Below are 20,902 nucleotides of genomic sequence, written 5' to 3' on the forward strand. Positions count from 1 at the left end.
AAATAAGACCACCTTCTTCTACACAAACCCTAGAATAATAACCATTTTTATAGTAACTTTATGGCTCTTTAGGAGATTAAGTATTTCCATTATTTTTCTCATAAAGAAAACTGATATTGTGAAAAATTAGTTAATTGTAGAAAGCAACACAGCTAAGAAACACAGAAACTAGGCTTTGAACATAACCTGCTGTGGTTCAAAAACTCATGTTCTTTCCTCTACCTAATATTTTCAAATTGACTTGTTACAATCAGTTAGAAAGCTTTTGAAACATAGTAATGTTCATGTCTTACCTCAGTTCAGTTCAATCACTCAGTCCTGTGTGACTCTTTGCAACCCCATGGACTGCAGCACGCCAGGCTTTCCTGTTCATCACCAACACCCAGAGCTTGCTCAAACTCATGTCCATTGAGGCAGTGATGCCATCCAACCATCTCATCCTCTGTTGTCCCCTTCTCCTCCTTCCTTCAATCTTTCCCAGCATCAGGGTCTTTTCTAGAGTCAGTTCTTCACGTCAGGTGGCCAAAGTATTGGAGCTTCACCTTCAGCATTGGTCCTTCCAATGAATATTCAGGACTGATCTCCTTTAGGATGGACTGGTTGGATCTCCTTGCAGTCCAAGGGACTCTCAAGAGTCTTCTCCAGCACCACAGTTCAAAAGCATCAATTCTTCAGCGCTCAGCTTTCTTTATAGTCCAACTCTCACATCCATACATGACTAGTGGAAAAACCATAGCTTTAACTAGACAGACCTCTGTTGGTAAAGTAATGTCTCTGCTTTTTAATATGCTATCTAGGTTGGTTGTAGCTTTTCTTCCAAGGAGCAAGCATCTTTTAACTTCATGACTGCAGTCACCATCTGCAGTGATTTTGGAGCCTAGGAAAATGAAGTTTGTCATCGTTTCCCCATATATTTGCCATGAAGATTTTAATAAAATTGGTCTTTCTTAGTTTTTTGTGTGTTTGTTTTTGCTTTTATTTATTTATTTTTTGAAGCCTTCCAGATGACGGTTTAGTACATCCAAAATGAGAACCACCAACTCCATATGAGATAACTCTCAGCATCCAAGACGTGTCTGGGGAGTGACAATATCATGGGCAGGCAGTGTTCACATTTGGACATGTTACTGAAGAACTGATGAAATAGCTCATTTTGATCAATACAAATACCTGTATTGAGTTGAAGGGTTTTCTTTGGGTGGAGGTCATGTGTTTAGTTAATCAGAGAAGATTTTTTTCATCAGTAATTATGGGGTTATAGCTTAAGTAACAGAAAGTTTAATCACTGGATTCTAATGGCTTCTTTGCCCTAATAGGATGATAATAATTAAGGGTCAATCTAACACTTGCTATGGATTTTTCATCAGAGATTGTCAATGAATATCATTAAGTTTACAACTGGAACAGAGCTTCTTGTGTGAATTCAGTTCAAATTAAGAATTTGACCTTTAGAAAAATTTGTAATAGCACACAGAGATTATTTGGATCTTCCCAGGGGGCGCTAGTGGTAAAGTATCTGCCTGCCAATACAGGAGACACAAGACGTGGGTTCGATCCCTCGGTCAGGAAGATCCCCTGAAGTAGAAAATGGCAATCCACTCCAGTGTTCTTGCCTGGAGAATCCCATGGGCAGAGGAGTCTGATGGGCAACAGTGCATAGGGTCAGACCTGACTGAGCAACTGACCACATCCACCCTACATAGACACTATTTACTGAGATTTTACACAATGACAGATACTGTATCAAGAGTTTTAGAAACGACTTATTTTAATCCTTCCAGTATTCCTGTGAAGTAGTGTTAGTACCTTTATTTACAGAGTTCAGAAGTTCACACAATTTGCTCAAAGTCTAACAACTAGAAGGTGAAGCCAGGATTCAAACCCAAGTCAGTTTGACTCGAAAGCCAGTGCTTTTGATCCTCATTTTATACTGATGAAATATCAACCATGAAGTGATAATAATAATAATTCTATGCTGAAGTTTAAAATGTGAGAACATTTGTACATCAGGCCACTTGACCTGCCCTAGCTCCTTTTGGCTGCAAGAACTAAACTTTTCACTTGAAAGGTAAAGTCTGCAATTGCTCTGCCATCCAAGGCCAGAATTCTCCAGTGAGTCCTTGGACTGCTGCTCCCAGGACTTCAGCATCAGCTCCACACAGGTCCTTGGAATGTTGTGTGAGGCCACCTTCCTGAGCCTGAGCACAGAGGGGCAGAAGCTCCATCTTTTCTGTTCTTCCTACCTCTGCTACCCACTCCCACCAGCTCTGCTCTCTCAGTATCAAGTCAGGCCTCACCAAGAGTAAAGATAGCCCTTAAGCACTGCCATCCATGTTTCATAGGCGGGCATCTGACCCTAGGCCCATTAACTCTGCCAAACCCAGCTCACCCCTCTTCCACAGGTTTATTAGACAATGCCAGCATGCTCACCCCTCTTCCACAGGTGTGCCAAACAAAGTCAGCATGCTAGGGTTGGCAGATACCGCACTAGACATCCAGCTAAGCTTGTGTGTCACATAAACAAGTGGTTTTTCAGCATGTGTCCCAAATACTGCATGGGACACACTTCTACTAAAAATTATTGGTTATTTATCTGATATTCTAATTCACTTGTGTGTCCTGTATTTTTATTTGCTAAATCTGGTAACCCTAGCATGTTTGCCACCAAGATTAGGCAGGTCTGAGCACCAGTGTAGCAAAAAGGAGATGAAAATTCCAAACTCTTGTCGTAGCAGTTGTTGCTGTTGTTGCAGTTGCTAAGTCATGTCTGACTCTTTTGCAACCCCATGGAATGTAGTCTGCCAGGCTCCTATGTCCATGGGATTCTCCAGGCAAGAATACTGGAGTGAGTTGCCATTTCCTTCTCCAGGGGATCTTCCCAACTTAGGGACGGAAACTCGGTCTCCTGCACTGGCAGGCAGATTCTTTACCACTGAGCCATCTGGCAGAATACATACATTAACAGTTCTAATAGAAATCTTTACTTTAAAAGGATTTTCTTGTTTCAGTGTTACACTTTTATAAGCGGCAATGATATTTGGCTTAATGTTAAACTTTTATAAACATCAGTGAAATTTGGGTTTATTATCTTGAAGTCATAAAACATGCCACAATTTATCCCTCCTTTATGCCTTGATGGCTCAGAGTAAAATTGCTTTACTATATCAAACATACTTTCCTTGTGTTTTTCTCTCTGCAACCTTAGATGAGATTTTCTTTTTAAACCCTATGATACACAGAACTAGGGGTTAAAGAAGAAACACCCTTGACAGTACCATTATCAAAATAAAGCATAATATATATAATAATGTAAAATAGTAGTAGTGGAATTTAGAATCCAGAAATTCCAAGAGATTGTAGAGTACTTTACTAATTCGTCCAACATTCCTTTGAAGGGATTATCATTGTCTGGATTTTCCAGATAGGAAAATGCAAGTGCAGATAATTACCTTCTTTGTCCAAACAAGAAATCTGGGACATCATGTGTGGGCCACAAGCTCATTACAAGCCCCCCACCCGACCCCCCTGATCCCAGGGACTTAACTCATGGCCCTCCAGTGTCATAAATCCTGGTCCAATCACCTAGAGTTACTGAGCAGTTAAAGGAACTGAAAATTAAAAACTGAAGAAGATTCTGATAAGTTATTTTAGAAAGTGTCAAGTAACTCGTCAAGTTCCCAGAAGGAGGAGGGAAAGTGAGGAGAGCAAATTCAGCACTTCCTCAAAGCTCAAAGGCAAAATGTGCCCTCAAGTGACTCGTGAAAAATAAAATTAAATCTGATATATGTAAACTAATTCAGGCTGGATAAATTGTGACTTGTTTTTCCTGACACTCTATTTATTTCTCCATCTATTACAGGGCTGCTAATGTACACATATTCAGTATGTGAGGTGGTTCCTAAATGTCACAGAAACATGTCTGTTTGCCTCTGTGGGTTATATGACTTTAATTGGTCTTCATCCCATCAACCTCCGAGATCGTCACAGAGCTGCTGTAAGGCTGGGTGTGCGGCTTTTCCCAAGCATGGAGCAGCACCGCAGACAGAGCACTGAATGTTCATCTGGGGTTTCGGGGGTGCCTTGAGAGTTACGGACACCTTCATTCTGCTTGGCTGGGTGGTAAGTGGTAGGAACATCCACGCTGGGCTTGATCACATCATCATGTGATTACTTCTGCTGTTCAAAAGTGCCAGTATCCCCAAGTCCGTAAGTGGCACAGAATATTTCACAGTGAATTGGGCTTTCATCAGAGAGAAATGACCCAAACTGGCATGTGTGTGAGCTTTTCCATCTACATAAGGCCTTTAATGAAGGAGGTCTTTGGAGGTGCTGAGGGAAGAGAGTTGATGATAGAGGAGCACACCTCAGACAATTTACTGTGTAAGCTCGAGTCTTTGCAGCAGGATCCCTGCACGAGAATTACCCTTAGACTGAGTAAATCTAGAGATTAGTCTGGAGCCTCTTTTGTGCACTAAAATGCAGGGCATTTTTTCCATGCTTAAGCCCTTTCCTGAAAATAGGTTTCTAATATTATGTCTAAATTCCTTGTTCACTGAACCTACAAGGAACTTATGGAGCAATGGAATTAAAAGATTAAACGTCAAGCCACTTGTGCTAAGTCTTTAAATGCCTTACGGAGCACAGTGTACATAGCAACCAAGTCTAGGATTGGTGTTGCACGACTCAATTGCTTTTAGAGAGTCTTAGAGCCTCAGGTGTTCCAAGAATTTTTTCTTAACCATTTTCCTACTGTTGCAATCGACCCGGTAGCATTATAATTCCTCATGGTGCCTGCTGTTGAATTGTATACATTTAAGTTGTATATGCATTTCATTTTAAATATTACCAAGTGACCTCATGACCTCAGCCTAGAAATTAGGTTTTCTTTAGACATCACATGCAGCTTCCTGAGTTATCTTATCTCAAAACTTGTTAGAGCTGGACAGCACTTTAGAAGTATATGCCAGCTTCTTTCTATAGATGAGAAAAATTTATTAAAATTTTAATTATAAAATTATAATAATTATTATTATGTTAGAAACAACTGTTCTTCATGCATTATTTCTTTCACTCCTCACTGCAGGCCTGTGAGTTCTGTACTGATATTTTTCTTAATATGAGCTTTTGTATCAGCTCTCTACCCCTTTGTATAGTGGGAGGACATTGGTCCAACATTCATCCCCTCTTACCCCTACATCATTAATTATTATCTGCTAGGTCATGCCCATTAGACAGTAAACATGGTGTTAGTTGCATCCAACTCTTTGTGACCACATGGACTACAGGCTGCCAGGCTCCTCTGTTCATGGGATTTTCCAGCCAAGAATACTGGAATAGGTTGCCATTCCCTTCTCCACAGAATCTTCCTGAGTCAGCAATTGAACCCGCGTCTTTTGCATCTCCTGCATTGGCAGGTGGGTTCTTTACCGCTAGTGCCAACTCGGCACCTTCATTAGGTCATCCCCATTGGAAGGCAAACATGGTGTTAGTTCTTCTCTCTTTAAAGACAAAACAACCAAAGAAAACAACAAAGCCCTTTCCTGACTCCACTTCCCTTGGTGGCTTCCATCCTGTTTCTTATTCCTTTTGCAGAAGAATGCCTTAAAATAGCACTCAGATCAGGCAAGTCCCTTCATCCCGTTTCTCTTCACTTGACTCAGCCAGCTGTGTGCCCCCATGTCCTGCACACACCACTCCTGTGCACAGGACCAATAAGCTGCATGCTATGGAATCCATAGCTGGTTTTTAGCCCTCATCTTATCTGATGCTGCCACAGCTTTCAATAAAGTTATTTTCTCCTCCCTGAGTCACTGATTTCCCAGACATGGGAATTTCCTTGAATTTCCCACTTGAATTTCCTCCTACGTCCCTGCTCACCACTATCCTCAGCTCCTCTTCATGCTGAAACATTCAGGGCTTAGACTTTAGTCCTCCTGGTTCTTTGTCCACATGTCCTTCTCTACTAATCTCATCCAGACACTTTAGCTTTAAATAGTAGGTATGCTTCATCTTTTCTGTTGATCTCCTAGACTCACTCTTCACCCGTTTCCACCCTGCTCTCCTGGAAGCACAGCAACATGCTCCCTTGATCTCTACTTTTCATTTGGGTTTGGCCCATGGGAGGCACTGGCATGAGATTGGTGGGTAGAAGGAAGGCCAGGCTGGAGTGTCTATTCCCAGACAAGTTGCCACAGCGTGGCAAAGGTCTTGCACCGAAGGCTGCATCTCTTGTCAAACTGGCCCCTCTGCACAGCCACCCTCTTCAGGCTTTTCAAATGAGTCAGCTCTTTGCAACAGGTGGCCAAAGTATTGAAGTTTCAGCTTCAACATCAGACCTTACAGTGAACAACCAGGACTGATCTCCTTTAGGATGGACTAATTGGATCTCCATGGAGTCCAAAGGACTCTCAAGAGTCTTCTCTAACACCACAGTTCAAAAACATGAATTCTTGGGCACTCAGCTTACTTTATAGTTCAACTCTCACATCCATACATGACTACTGAAAAACCATAGCTTTGACGAGACAGATCTTTGATGGCAAAGTAATGTCTCTGCTTTATAATATGCTGTCTAGGTCGGTCATAACTTTTCTTCCAAGGAGCAAGCATCTTTTAATTTCATGGCTGCAGTCACCATCTGCAGTGATTTTCGAGCCCCCCAAAATAAAGTTTGTCACTGTTTTCACTGTTTCCCCATCTATTTACCATGAAGTGATGGGACCAGATGCCATGATCTTAATTTTCTGAATGTTGAGCTTTAAGCCAACTTTTTCACTCTCCTCTTTTACTTTCATCAAGCGGCTCTTTTGTTCTTCTTTGCTTTCTGCCATGAGGGTGGTTATTAGATAACCTCCACATATATGAGATTATTGATATTTCTCCCGGCAATCTTGATTCCAGCTTGTGCTTCATCCAGTCCAGCATTTCTCATGATGTACTCTGCATATAAATTGAATAAGCAGGGTGACAATATACAGCCTTGACGTACTCCTTTCCCGATTTGGAACGAGTCTGTTCTTCCATGTCCAGTTCTAACTGTTGCTTCCTGACCTGCATACATATTTCTCAGGAGACAGGTCATCTCTTTAAGAATTTTCCACAGTTTCTTGTGATCCACACAGTCAAAGGCTTTGGCATAGTCAATATAGCAGAATTAGATTTTGTGTGGAACTCTTTCGCTTTTTCAATGATCCAACAGGCGTTGACAATTTAATCTCTGGTTACTCTGTCTATTCTAAATCCTGCTTGAACATCTGGAAGTTCATGGTTCATGTACTGTTGAAGCCAAGCTTGGAGAATTTTGAACATTTCTTTGCTAGCGTGTGAGATGAATGCAATTGTGTAGTAGTTTGAGCTTTCTTTGGCATTTCCTTTCTTTGGGATTGGAATGAAAACTGACCTTTTCCAGTCCTGTGGCCACTGCTGAGTTTTCCAGATTTGCTGGCATATTGAGTGCAGCACTTTTGCAGCATCATCTTTTAGGATTTGAAATAGTTCAACTGGAATTCCATCCCCTCCACTAGCTTTGTTTGTAGTGATGCTTCCTAAGGCCCACTTAACTTCACATTCCAAGATCTCTGGCTCTAGGTGAGTGATCTCAGCATTGCGGTTATCTGGGTCATGAAAATCTTTTTTGTATCATTCTTCTGTATTCTTGCCACCTCTTCTTAATATCTTCTACTTCTCTTAGGTCCATACCATTTCTGTCCTTTTACTGTGTCCATCTTCGCATGAAATGTTCCCTTGGTATCTCTAATTTTCTTGACGAGATCTCTAGTTTTTCCCATTCTATTGTTTCCCTCTATTTCTTTGCACTGATGGCTGAGGAAGGCTTTCTTATGTCTCCTTGCTATTCTTTGGAACTCTGCATTCAGATGGGTATATCTTTTCTTTTCTCCTTTGTCTTTCATGTCTTTTCTTTTCACAGCTATCTGTAAGGCCTCATCAGACAACCATTTTTCCTTTTGCATTTCTTTTTCTTTGTGATGGTCTTGATCACTGCCTCGTGTACAATGTCATGAACGTCCATCCAAAGTTCTTCAGGCAGTCTTGTCTATCAGATCTAATCCCTTGAATCTATTTGTTACTTCTACTGTATAATTTTAAGGGATTTGATTTGGTCATATCTGAATGGTCTAGTGGTTTTCCCTACTTTCTTCAATTAAGATTGAATTTGGCAATAAGGAGTTCATGATCTGAGCCATGGTCAGCTCCTGGTCTTGTTTTTGCTGACTGTATAGAGCTTCTCCATCTTTGGCTGCAAAGAATATAATCAATCTGATTTCGGTGTTGACCATCTGGTGATGTCCATGTGTAGAGTCTTCTCTTGCGTTGTTGGAAAAGGGTGTTTGCTATGACCAGTGCATTTTCTGGGCAAAACTCTATTAGTCTTTGCCCTGCTTCATTCCGTATTCCAAGGCCAAATCTGCCTGTTACTCCAGGTGTTTCTTGACTTCCTACTTTTGCATTCCAGTCCCCTATAATGAAAAGGACATCTTTTTTGGTATTAGTTCTAAAAGGTCTTATAGGTCTTCATAGAATCATTCAACTTCAACTTCTTCAGTATTGCTGGTCGGGGCATAGACTTAATGAACACTCATTATAAAAAATTATTTCTTGAATTCTCTCACTCACTACTTAGCCTTTGTTGCTTACGTGGTGAATTTCCCTTAACTCCAGTTAGGAGTAACTATCATTTATTTTTATTTTTTGATTCTAGGATTGGAAGGTAGAATTTTCCATAATGTGTCCTTTTTTTTTTTTTTTTAACATACTAGTACATTTAGAAGATCAAGGTAAAGGATTTCAAAATGGTGGCCCATTCATTACAGGTATTCTTGGTTTGGTCCAAAGGGAATTTTTAAATATTTTGAAACAATCACCAACTTTTGAAACTTGAAAGAATTTCTCTATAAGCATGTATGGTGGCTTCTCTTGTTGAACCAAAAGAGCTGGTATTTTGGGGTGGTGCCTCTACCCTATAGACAGAGTATGTGGTCCCTAACTTGTCAGTCTTGCATCTGGCCAGCTTACACCTTATTTGCTCTCATCAACAAAAGTTCTGATCAACAGAAATTACAATTCCTTGTCTATGCTTTTCCAGGTAATTAAGGTGGATTGTCTGGAAGAGTCAAAGAAATGGAAGTTTGTGATTTGAGGGTAAAGAAGAGAGTGGATTAACCCTAATGAAGCTACATCTTCTGGGAATAGAATAAGAATAATGGGAGCGTGGTAAAGAGCCTTTTGGAAGGCACATGTCTGATGTGGCCAGAACAGGAAAGGGCCTCTGAGCCCTAAGAACTAACTGCTCGGCCTTGGTAAGAGTGTCCAGTAACTAAGCTTGCCATAAAGAACTAGAGCCACTCTAGAGCCATCATGTATTTCCGGTCCTCAGGGGCCTCTGCAAAGTACAAGGGCATCAGCAACCTCTAAAACTTGAGACCAAGTTCTGCTCCCATTTTCCAGGACCTCATATGCCCAAGAAAGAGAGGGGGTCCCCAGAATCTACTGACACCGGACCTGGACTTCCCGCAAATTTTGGTGGGCAGAGAATTGGAGTTAGATTTGATTAGATTTAGAAAAATAAAGAAATGCAACACTAGCTTCATTCCAGGGTTTGGAACAACTTATTCCTTCGAATTTCAACGTTAATGTTGCTTTTTCTTTACGATATCTTAGATGCTTGATTTTATCAAGAAGCAAGGAAGTATAGCAAGATGATGGTAATTAAATTGATTAGGTTCAACTACATGCACAATTAAGTTTATATTCAACAATAAGTGGTCAAACTAGATGGTCTCCAAGCTCTTTCTTGGTTCTAAATTGGAAAATGTTGGTACTCTAAGGGAATACTCAGAATACAGTTGGTGAATGGAGGTTGAATTATACAGGCTGGCAGGTAGAATAATTTAGCAACCCAGCATACGAGGATGGGGATGTAGGTATCTATCTTCATTTTAAAGCCTCTGTCACTTAACAGATGAATACATTGCACAGAGAAGATTTAAATTTACTGGAAATGGTGATTCTTAAACTAAAATTGACAGTTTACTAAGGTAGACTTTACTACAGGCTTCTCTTTGCAACTGTGAGTAATTTTATTTCTTTCTATGCTAGTAAACAGGTTTTGTTATGGAGCTCAGACTTCTGCATACAACTGCATTCTAGATATTTCCCTTGACAAGTCCCATAGGCACTTTGGATTCATGTGATCAGAATGCTCCCCAAAGCCCCAGTCTTCCCCAAGTGCTTCTTCTCCATTCCCATATACTGAGCTACCTGAACTAGACACCTGGGAGCCCCACCCATCATCACAGTCCCATATCTAGTTAGTGGCCAGGATGCTACATCCTTATCTCTTCATGGCTATGAAACTACCCTCTATCCTCCCAGGTTCTCTGTTTTCCAGACATTCATTACTTCTGGCCAGAACCACTGCAGCAGTTTCTTAACTAAATTTAACCTCCAGTTTTCAATTTTATTGACATCTGCACACTGCCTCCAGAATGACCTCTTCATAATCCATTAGGAATGCACTGAAGCACATACATTTCAGAAGACAGCTTAGCAGTCTCTTACAATGCTAGACATAATCTGACCATACAATCTAGCAATTATGCCCTTTGGTATTTACCCAGCTGATTTGAAAACACATATCAATATAAAAACCTGAAAAGAATGGTTATGGCAGTTTTATTCACAATTATCAGAAACTGGAAGCAATCAAAATGTTCCTCAACAGGTGAGTAGATAAATAAATTGTGGTACATCCATACAATGACATCTTCAGAGATAAAGAGGAATGAGCTATTAAACCTGGCAAAGACATGAATAATCCTAAATGTGTTTTGCTCAGTTAAAAAAAGTAACTCTGAAAAAATTCACACTATATGATTTCATTTACATGACATTCTGGAAAAGGCAGAACTGTAAAGATGGTAAATTGTGTTTGTCAGGGAGTTAGGGGTTGGGAAGAAGAAAGACTTAAATAGGTGAAGCATAAGAGGTATTTTAGGATTGTGAAAGCATTGTGCATAACAGTGTAACGCTGGAAATGTGACATGGTGCATCCGTCAAAAGCTTAAGACTTCAGAGTGAGTGAATATTAATCTATGCAAATTTAAAAATAATTTAGGTGATCAGGGAGGTTCCAGAATGGGATTCAGTCTGAGACAAAAGAATCTAACTGTATTACAAATATATGAAACAACCTTACTAAGGTGTATGAAGGAAAAAGGTGCTGACTTCAGTAATTTTGGAAGTGATTGAAATCTGTGAGATTAAAGGTGAAAGGAACTGTACATAAGCATCATAATCTAGTTAATGAAATTGTTTCCCATGAGTATATGGGTTAACAATTCTGAACCTACTGTATGTGTATAATGGAATTGAACAGTTCTGATAATGAATGGCATATAGTGGGAGCCAGGTTTCCCAATAATGCAGCGTCAAGTTACAGATAAGCAAGGGGAGGAGGCTAGAATTGTCCTGTGGTAATAAATTAGGTTTGAAGACATGAGTATGAACTCATGTTTAGCTCCATATATGTACACAGACACACAGATAAATATTTATGGAAATATTATGTACATTTATATATTAAATATTATATATATTTAATGTCCTTATATATAAATATATACAGATGTGAATTAGTATGCAAACGTGTTTCTTTGCTCTGTCAGATGAGAGGACCTAGAAGGAATAAACATTGGTGCTGTGAGTATCACTTGGGAAGCTCAAACGTTGGTAGTAATGAACTCAGATCTTGATTTCTAATCTGTTTTTCCAATGAAAGGAGCTAGGGGTCCTTGGAAAATAGCCAGTTCTAGGACTGGGGCAGGAAGTGTACATGATGAGCTCTGAGTATCCTTTTGTGCCAGAAAGTAAAGAAGTGAGGGGAAAACACACACACATGCACACACACACACACACACACATGCACACACACACACACACACACACACACACACACACACCAATGGGGGTATATAAAAGGGACGGAGGAACCAGCTAAAAAATCCCCCAATGGCCAAAGCTGGAATAATTTGAGGAAAAAGATAAAGTAGTATTGGACTGTAACAAAATGTAAAATATAAACCATGAGTTAATATGTGTGTGTGTTAGTTGCTCAGTCGTGTCCAATTCTTTGTGACCCCCTGGACTATAGCCTGTCAGGCTTCTCTGTCCATGGAATTTCCCAGGCAAGGATACTGGAGTGGGTTGCCATTTCCTTCTCCAGGGGATCTTCCAGATCCAGGGATTGAACCGAGGTCTCCTGCGTTGCAGGCAGATGCTTTACTGACTGAGCTACTAGGGAAGCCCTTGAGTCAATATTGTTATAAATAAATGATTGAACAAATAAATGGGCAGAATAGCGAATGTCTCACACAGAAAAAAAAAAAGCCATGTAATTAATGTAGATATTCCAACCTCAAGAAGTTAGATATAAATCTTTACTCCTTACATGTGTAGTGACTTTCCCCAAAAATATAATATGCAAAGGACAAAAATAAAGTCACTTTACCATGGAGGAAGCTGACAAACATGATCTAAGCCAGGTGATCAAGATCAACAATGGTGATGTCAAGTTGTACCCTTGATATGATGTGATAAAAATAACTCTACTTTTATGGTCTTCCTCCCCTAAACCCATAACTCCAATTTAACCATGAGACAAATCACAATTAGAGACATTCTACAAAATACCTGCCCTATACTCTTGGAAATTCTCAAGGTTATCAGAGACAAGGAAATTCTGAGAAATACAGCCAAAGAGAGCCTAAGGAGACATGATGACTAAATGTAATGTGACATCCTGTATGGGACCTGGAACAGAAAAATAGCACTAGATTAAAAAGAAAAATCTAAATAATGTATGGAAATTACTTAATGATAATATATTTAACTGATATGCAGAGTACATCATGAGAAACGCTGGGCTGGAAGAAGCACAAGCTGGAATCAAGATTGCAGAGAAATATCAATAACCTTAGATATGCAGATGACACCACCCTTATGGCAGAAAGTGAAGAGGAACTAAAGAGCCTCTTGATGAAAGTGAAAGAGGAGAGTGAAAAAGTTGGCTTAAAGTTCGACATTCAGAAAACTAAGATCATGGCATCTGGTCCCATCACTTCATGGCAAATAGATGGGGAACCAGTAGAAACAGTGGCTGACTTTATTTTTTTGGGCTTGAAAATCACTGCAGATGGTGATTGCAGCCATGAAATTAAAAGACGCTTACTCTTTGAAAGGAAAGTTATGACCAAGCTAGACAGCATGTTAAAAAGCAGAGACATTACTTTGTCTACAAAGGTCCATCTAGTCAAAGCTATGGTTTTTCCAGTAGTCATTTATGGATGTGAGAGTTGGACTATAAAGAAAGTTGAGTGCCAAAGAATTGATGCTTTTGAACTGTTGGAGAAGACTCTTGAGAGTCCCTTGGACTGCAAGGAGATCCAACCAGTCCATCCAAAAAGAAATCAGTCCTGAGTGTTCATTGGAAGGACTGATGTTGAAGCTGAAACTCCAATATTTTGGTCACCTGATGCAAAGAGCTGACTCATTTGAAAAGACCCTGATGTTGGGAAAGATTGAAGGGAAGAGGAGAAGGGGACGACAGAGGATGAGATGGTTAGATGGCATCACCAACTCAATGGACAAGGGTTTGGGTGAACTGCGGGAGTTGGTGAAGGACAGGGAGGCCTGGCATGCTGCAGTTCATGGGGTTGAAAAGAGTTGGACACAACTGAGCAGCTGAACTGAACTGAACTGAATATATCAATAGGGTTTCTCAGGTGGCACTAGTGGTAAAGAACCCATCTGCCATTCAGTTCAGTTCAGTCACTCAGTCATGTCAGACTCTTTGCCACCCCGCTGACTGAAGCATGCCAAGCCTCCCTGTTCATCACCAACTCCCAGAGCTTATTCAAACTCATGTCCATTGAGTCAGTGATGTCACCCAACCATCTCATCCTCTGTCATCCCTGTCTTCTCTGGCCTTCCATCTTTCCCAGCATCAGGGTCTTTCCAGTGAGTCAGTTCTTCACATCAGATGGCCAAAGTATTGGAGTTCAGCTTCAGCATCAGTCCTTGTAGTCCAAGGGACTCTTTGTCCCTTGGACTCCTTGTATCTCCTTGTAGTCCAAGGGACTCTCAAGAGTCTTCCCCAACACCACAGTTCAAAAGCATCAATTCTTGGGCACTCAGCTTTCTTTATAGTCCAACTCTCACATCCATACATGACCACTGGAAAAACCATAGCCTTGACGAGACAGACTTTTGTTGGCAAAGTAATGTCTCTGCTTTATAATATGCAGTCTAGGTTGGTCATCACTTTTCTTCCAAGGAGTAAGCATCTTTTAATTTCATGGCTGCAATCACCATCTGCAGTGATTTTGAAGCCCCCCAAAATAAAGTCTGACACTGTTTCCACTGTTTCCCCATCTATTTCCCATGAAGTAATGGGACTAGATGCCATGATCTTAGTTTTCTGAATGTTGAGCTTTAAGCCAATTTTTTCACTCTCCTCTTTCACTTTCATCAAGAGGCTCTTTAGTTCTCTTCACTTTCTGCCATGAGGATGGTGTCATCCACATATCTGAGGTTATTGATATTTCTCCCAGCAATCTTGATTCCAGCTTGTGCTTCATCCAGCCTGACATTTCTCATGATGTACTCTGCATATAAGTTAAATAAGCAGGGTGACAATATACAGCCTTGACGTACTCCTTTCCTGATTTGGAACCAGTATGTTGTTCCATGTCCGGTTCTAACTATTGCTTCCTGACCTGCATACAGATTTCTCAAGAAGCAGGTGAGGTGGTCTTGTATTCCTACCTCTTTAAGAATTTTCCACAGTTTGTTGTGATCCACACAAAGGCTTTGGCATAGTCAATAAAGCAAATGTAGATATTTTTCTGGAATTCTCTCACCTTTTTTCCAGTGCAGGAAGCATAAGAGATGCAGTTTGATCCCTGGGTTGGGAAGATCCTCTGGAGGAGGGCATGACAACCCACTCTTTATTCTTACCTGGAGCTTTTAAGTTTAATTAGGTCCCATTTGTTTATTTTTGCTTTTATTTCCAATATTCTGGGAGGTGGGTCATAGAGGATCCTGCTGTGATGTATGTCGGAGAGTGTTTTGCCTATGTTCTCCTCTAGGAGTTTTATAGTTTCTGGTCTTACGTTTAGATCTTTAATCCATTTTGAGTTTATTTTTGTGTATGGTGTTAGAAACTGTTCAAGTTTCATTCTTTTACAAGTGGTTGACCAGTTTTCCCAGCACCACTTGTTAAAGAGATTGTCTTTAATCCATTGTATGTATATTCTTGCCTCCTTTGTCAAAGATAAGGTGTCCATAGGTGCATGAATTTATCTCTGGGCTTTCTGTTTTGTTCCATTGATCTATATTTCTGTCTTTGTGCCAGTACCATACTGTCTTGATGACTGTGGCTTTGTAGTAGAGCCTGAAGTCAGAGAATCCCATGGACAGGGGAGCCTGACAGGCTACAGTCCATAGCGTCACAAACAGTTGAACACAACTAAAGTACCTTAGCATGAATATATCAATATTTATTCATTTATTGTGATGAAACATACTAATGTAAGATATTAATAATAGGAGAAGCTGTTGAGTTTGGCAGCTCTCTTTGTAATTTTTCTCTAAAGCTGTTTTAGAATTAAAAAATGCAGTGTCTACAATGTGCCAGGGACTGAGCTGGCACCTGTATTGGGAATACAGGTAATAGCCCCTGCACCCGTGGAAATTCTTGTCTGGTCAGTGGGACAGATATTAGTAAATAATCACATTAATAACAATAAATATTCTTAATTTTGTAACAGAAAGTTGCTGAATGATATGATATCCTACTGGAAGACTTACCTTACTCTGAGGGTCAATAAAGTGATAGTCAAACCAAGTAGGAGTTATCTAGGTGTGGGTGGGGAAGGGGTTGAGGAGAAGAAAAACACTAAAAACAAAGGAATATCACATTGTAATTACATCTATTTCTAAGGTAGAAAGAACTTCACATTTTCATAGAGCAAAGATTCTTCTTGGAGTTTTGAGCTCAAGATGGGAGAGGAAAGAAGAAGAGAGAGGAAAGAGAAGCCACACACTTGTTCAGCTGCTAAGTTGTGTCCAACTATTTTTGTGACCCCACAGACTGTAGCCCACTAGTCTCCTCTGTCCACGGAATTTCCCAGGCAAGAATACTGGGGTGGGCTGCCATTTCCTTCTCCAGGGAATCTTCCTGACCCAGGGAGCAAATCTGGGCCTCCTGTGTTTCCTGCATTGACAGGCAGATTCTTTACCTCTGAGCCACCAGGGAAACCAGATACTTGAGTGGTTTGTAACCTTGGGATCCACAGGCTCCCAGTGGGCTGATGGATATAAGTTTACACTTCAGCGAACTTGGTTTCCTTTGTAAGCCTACATTCTTTTAAATTTTATGTATGTAAAAATATTATTCTGGGAAGGGGTTCATAGGTTTTAACAGACTCCCACAGGGGACCAACATGGCACCATATTAAGGATATTAAGTTTTCTTAAAACCATTGAAACATTTTAAGCTGTTTAAAATCCTTCATTGATTAAACTTGTCTACAGGATAAAGTCCAAACTCCTTAGCAAGTCCTACAATGCTCTTCATGAAATGCTGATGACAGACTTCTTTAGCTATTTTTTTCTTCAATGCTTGTTCTCCAATTATCCATCTCATTCCACACTCAAATCCTACTAAACTTCATGAGGTCATCAGGCAAAACCTACTATTTCTTGCCTTCCTACTTAGTCTTATGCTGCTTTCGGTGCTTTAAAAGTCTTTGTTATCTGCTTATGTTCTTGACTTGGGGCAACAATAACCTTCTCCACAAACCTTTTTTTGTATTCCAGTTGAAATGGAGCTCCTTCCTTCTGTGGCTCATTGTGTCCTGAAAGTGAAAGTGAAAGTGAAGTCGCTCAGTTGTGTCCGACTCTTTGTGACCCCATGGCCTGTAGCCTACCAGGCTTCTCGGTCCATGGGATTTTCCAGGCAAGAATACTGGAGTGGGTTACCATTTCCTTCTCCAGGAGATCTTCCTGACCCAGGGATTGAACCCGGGTCTCCCACATTGTAGGCAGACGCTTTACTGTCTGAGCCACCAGGGAAGTCCAAGGTGTGGCAAAAAGAATAAATGACCTCCCATATGCCCACAGTCCTGGGACTTTTGCAATATGTTACCTTACCTGGCGAAAGAGACTTTGCAGATGTGCTGAAGTTAAAAATTTTGAGATAAGAAATTATCTGAATTATTTGATAAGCTCAATGTAAGCTCAAGAGGGAAACAGAAATGTCAGAGAGAGAAGGCGCTGTGACAATGCAATCAGAGGAGCAAGTGGGAGAACAGGGAGAGAGAGAACAGATTTGAAGATGCTAGCCCACTGCCTTTGAAGAAAAAAGAAGGGGCCCCAAGCAAGAAAGCAGGTGGCCTCTAGAAGCTAAAGAAGGCAAAGAAACAGATTCTCCCCTACAGCTTTCAGAAGGAATTCCTACCAACATAATGATTTTTGGACTACTGAGCTCCTGAAGTGTAAGATAATAAGTTTGTGTTGTTTTTAAGTCACTTAAATTTGTGGTAATCTGTTATAATAGTGATAATAAACTAATTCACTAGATATGCCTCTATATGGCTTCTTTAGTAGATTACTATATTTGTTTATGTCCCCCAGTTAGCTATTACATATTCAGTTACTTATTTGACAACAACTATTGTATATTGTGGGCCTTCTGTGGGCTTGGTACTGTTCATAGTGCTGAAAATTCAAAGGTGGACAAAACAGATCAAGTCTCTGGTCTCATGGAGATTAAAAACCAATTTTTGCCATATAATGGGTTTTTAAAAACACTTATAGAGTAAATAAATCAAAACAGTTTTATAATTAAGGACATTATTTATATCGCTTTATTCAAGTAACAAGCATATTTCAAAAACAAACAAACTCATAGAAATAGGTCAGATTTGTGGTTATCAGAAGCAGGGTGGCAGGAAGAGGGGGAATTGAATGAAGATGGTCAAAAAGTACAAGATATAAGATTCAGTTACAAGATAAATACGTACTAGGGACATAGTGTACATCACGGTGAATAGAATTAGCACTGCTGTGTATTATGTATGAAAGCTACTAAGAGAGTAAATCCTAAGAGTTCTCATCACAAGAAAAAAAATTTCTATTTCTTTAATTTGTATCTATATAAGACTATGGATGTTCGCTAAAGGTACTGTGCTAATCATTTTATGACATATGAGAGTACGCCCTGGTGGCTCAGATGTTAAAGCATCTGCCTACAATGCGGGAGACCTGGGTTCAATCCCTGGGTCAGGAAGATCTCCTGGAGAAGGAAATGGCAACTCACTCCAGTATTCTTGCCTGGAAAATCCCATGGACGGAAGAACCTGGTAGGCTACAGTCCATGGGGTCGCAAAGAGTCGGGACACGACTGAGTGACTTCACTTTCACTTTCAAGTCAAATGATTATGCTGTATACCTTAAACTTATACAGTGTTATATGTCAATTGTATCTCAATAAAACCAGAAGAAAAAGGAGTAAGGAAAGCATGAACCCTTGAGAACAAGAGAAATGAAGACTTAACATTAAGAAATATGAGTTTTTTGTTTGTAATTTACTTTGCAGTGGGAATGCAAATGACTCTCTTTCTCTCTGGTTCACATATACTCACCTAATCTATTATGTAACCTAGTTAATATACACCAACCTAATTATGTCTATTCATAAAAGAACAAAATTGCTGAGTAACCCACTCCGGTACTCTTGCCTGGAGAATCCCATGGACAGAGGAGCCTGGTAGGCTGCAGTCCATGGGGTCGCTAAGAGTTGGACACGACTGAGTGACTTCCCTTTCACTTTTCACTTTCATGCATTGGAGAAGGAAATGGCAACCCACTCCAGTGTTCTTGCCTGGAGAATCCCAGGGACAGAGGAGCCTGATGGACTGCCGTCTCTGGGGTCGCACAGAGTTGGACACGACTGAAGCAACTTAGCAGCAGCAGCAGCAGGACTAGGTTATAAACAATTTTGCTTGGTCAGCCTGGGGTCATAACTCCTATTAGAGGAGCCTATCACCAGCTGAGGCATCCAGGTGCATGTAAGATTTAAAGCCATCAAGGAGCAGATGGAAGTGTGGTAGCTGACTGAACAGGAGGAGGAAGCATGCTTTATAGTGCTTACAGAGAGGAAGGCTGGATGAAGAGGATGGATTGGCACCACAGAACCAGTGGGAAGCTCAGCATTTGGAGGCACCAGAGGAGGAGGTGAGCTCCCAGTTGGAACAAATGGACACTGAGTTAAAGACTAGGTAAGAAGACTGCCACTCCCAACACTAGCCCCTCCACACAGAGCACCAGATCAATGCTCTCCTATGCACGCCCACCTTCTCTACACAGGAAGACACCAGAACTTTCTTCCATAGAGCAGAGGTAGATTTACAGAGAAGGTAATAAAGCTGAGACTTCAAAGTCCCACACAAGTGTGGGCCCCTTGTAAGAGAGAGCACCTGGAAGGGACCCTACGATGTGTTCACATAGCCATGTAGATTTTTTCAACTTTGCAAAAGTAAAACATATTAACTACAATTATTGAAGACTGCTATCTCTTCCCAAGTCAAGTTCCTCTCCATCATACTCTTTCATTTGAGACAACTTTGGAGTGACTATGGCATTTGGAGGATTTATCTAAGGGAAAGTTGAATTGGACATCCATTTAACACGGATTTACAGGATATGTTTATGTGGTTTTAGGCACTTCTGTGTATAGTTAGAGTGTGTTAGTTATTCCAATGTAGAAGGGGCAGTCCATTGTATCAACTACCACCCAGTGTATAAATTAAATGGACAAAAGTCAAACAGTAGTATGGTTTTGAGTACCAGGAATAATAAATAATGGAGAAGAGACAAGTTAATCTATGAAAAATTGTTCCAATCAGCAGGATTATAAATAGAAAGCAAAAGATTTGGTTCCCATCAATGTCTGATCAAAATGGAAATTCTGTCTCATCAGAAACATCCATGATAATGTAATCTGTGCAATTTTAAATACACTGTACATGTACATATTTTTATGTGAATTGCACAAAATAGAATAAAAGTCAGAATTTCTGTGTGTGTGGATACAAACACATACACATAGCAAGTGTGTTTGTGTGAAGTCACATGATTTAGGTATCCCAATGGATCAGACTGTCTTCAAGGCGAAATGTTCTAAAACAAATGGCTTTAGTGTTAAAATCCATATATGTAGAAAATAAGACAAAATATGTGGTATAGGTCTTTATTTAGAGACTGAAAGAAAATTTAGACAGACATTTAAAGAAACATGAAATGAAAGTGATAACAATGACAACTGACATTGGTAGAAATTATTCTGAGATAAAGAAGCAACTTGAAACAAGCAATTTTCAGGTTATATTAAGGCAATAATTCACTGCAAGAGAAAAAAAATTTAAATAGAAATAATGACTTTTTGAAGAGAATCCTGTGAACACAATGGAAAAAAATTTAATTTCTGACTGCTTTACATAAAATATTGATATTGTAAAGATAATATGAAATTCATAATTGCCACCACAATGCAAACACTGATGACAAGCGAGTTAATGAATATCATCAATTTAAAAATTTTAAAGACTAGTCATTACACAAGACACCTTGAAATGCTCTGAAATTTCTCACCTTATGATGAAAGAAATATAACAGAAGCCTACCCACATTTGCCAGCAATCTTAATTTACATGACATCAGCCATGAATCGTGAAGCTGAAAGAAGCACCTAAGCTATCACTATTTTTTCAAATATTCAATCAAGCTGTTGTTTAGTCACTCAGTTCAGTTCAGTTCAGTCCAG

This window comes from Bos indicus, chromosome 2 (genome assembly GCF_029378745.1).
Source record: "Bos indicus isolate NIAB-ARS_2022 breed Sahiwal x Tharparkar chromosome 2, NIAB-ARS_B.indTharparkar_mat_pri_1.0, whole genome shotgun sequence".
Taxonomy (NCBI): Eukaryota; Metazoa; Chordata; class Mammalia; order Artiodactyla; family Bovidae; genus Bos; species Bos indicus.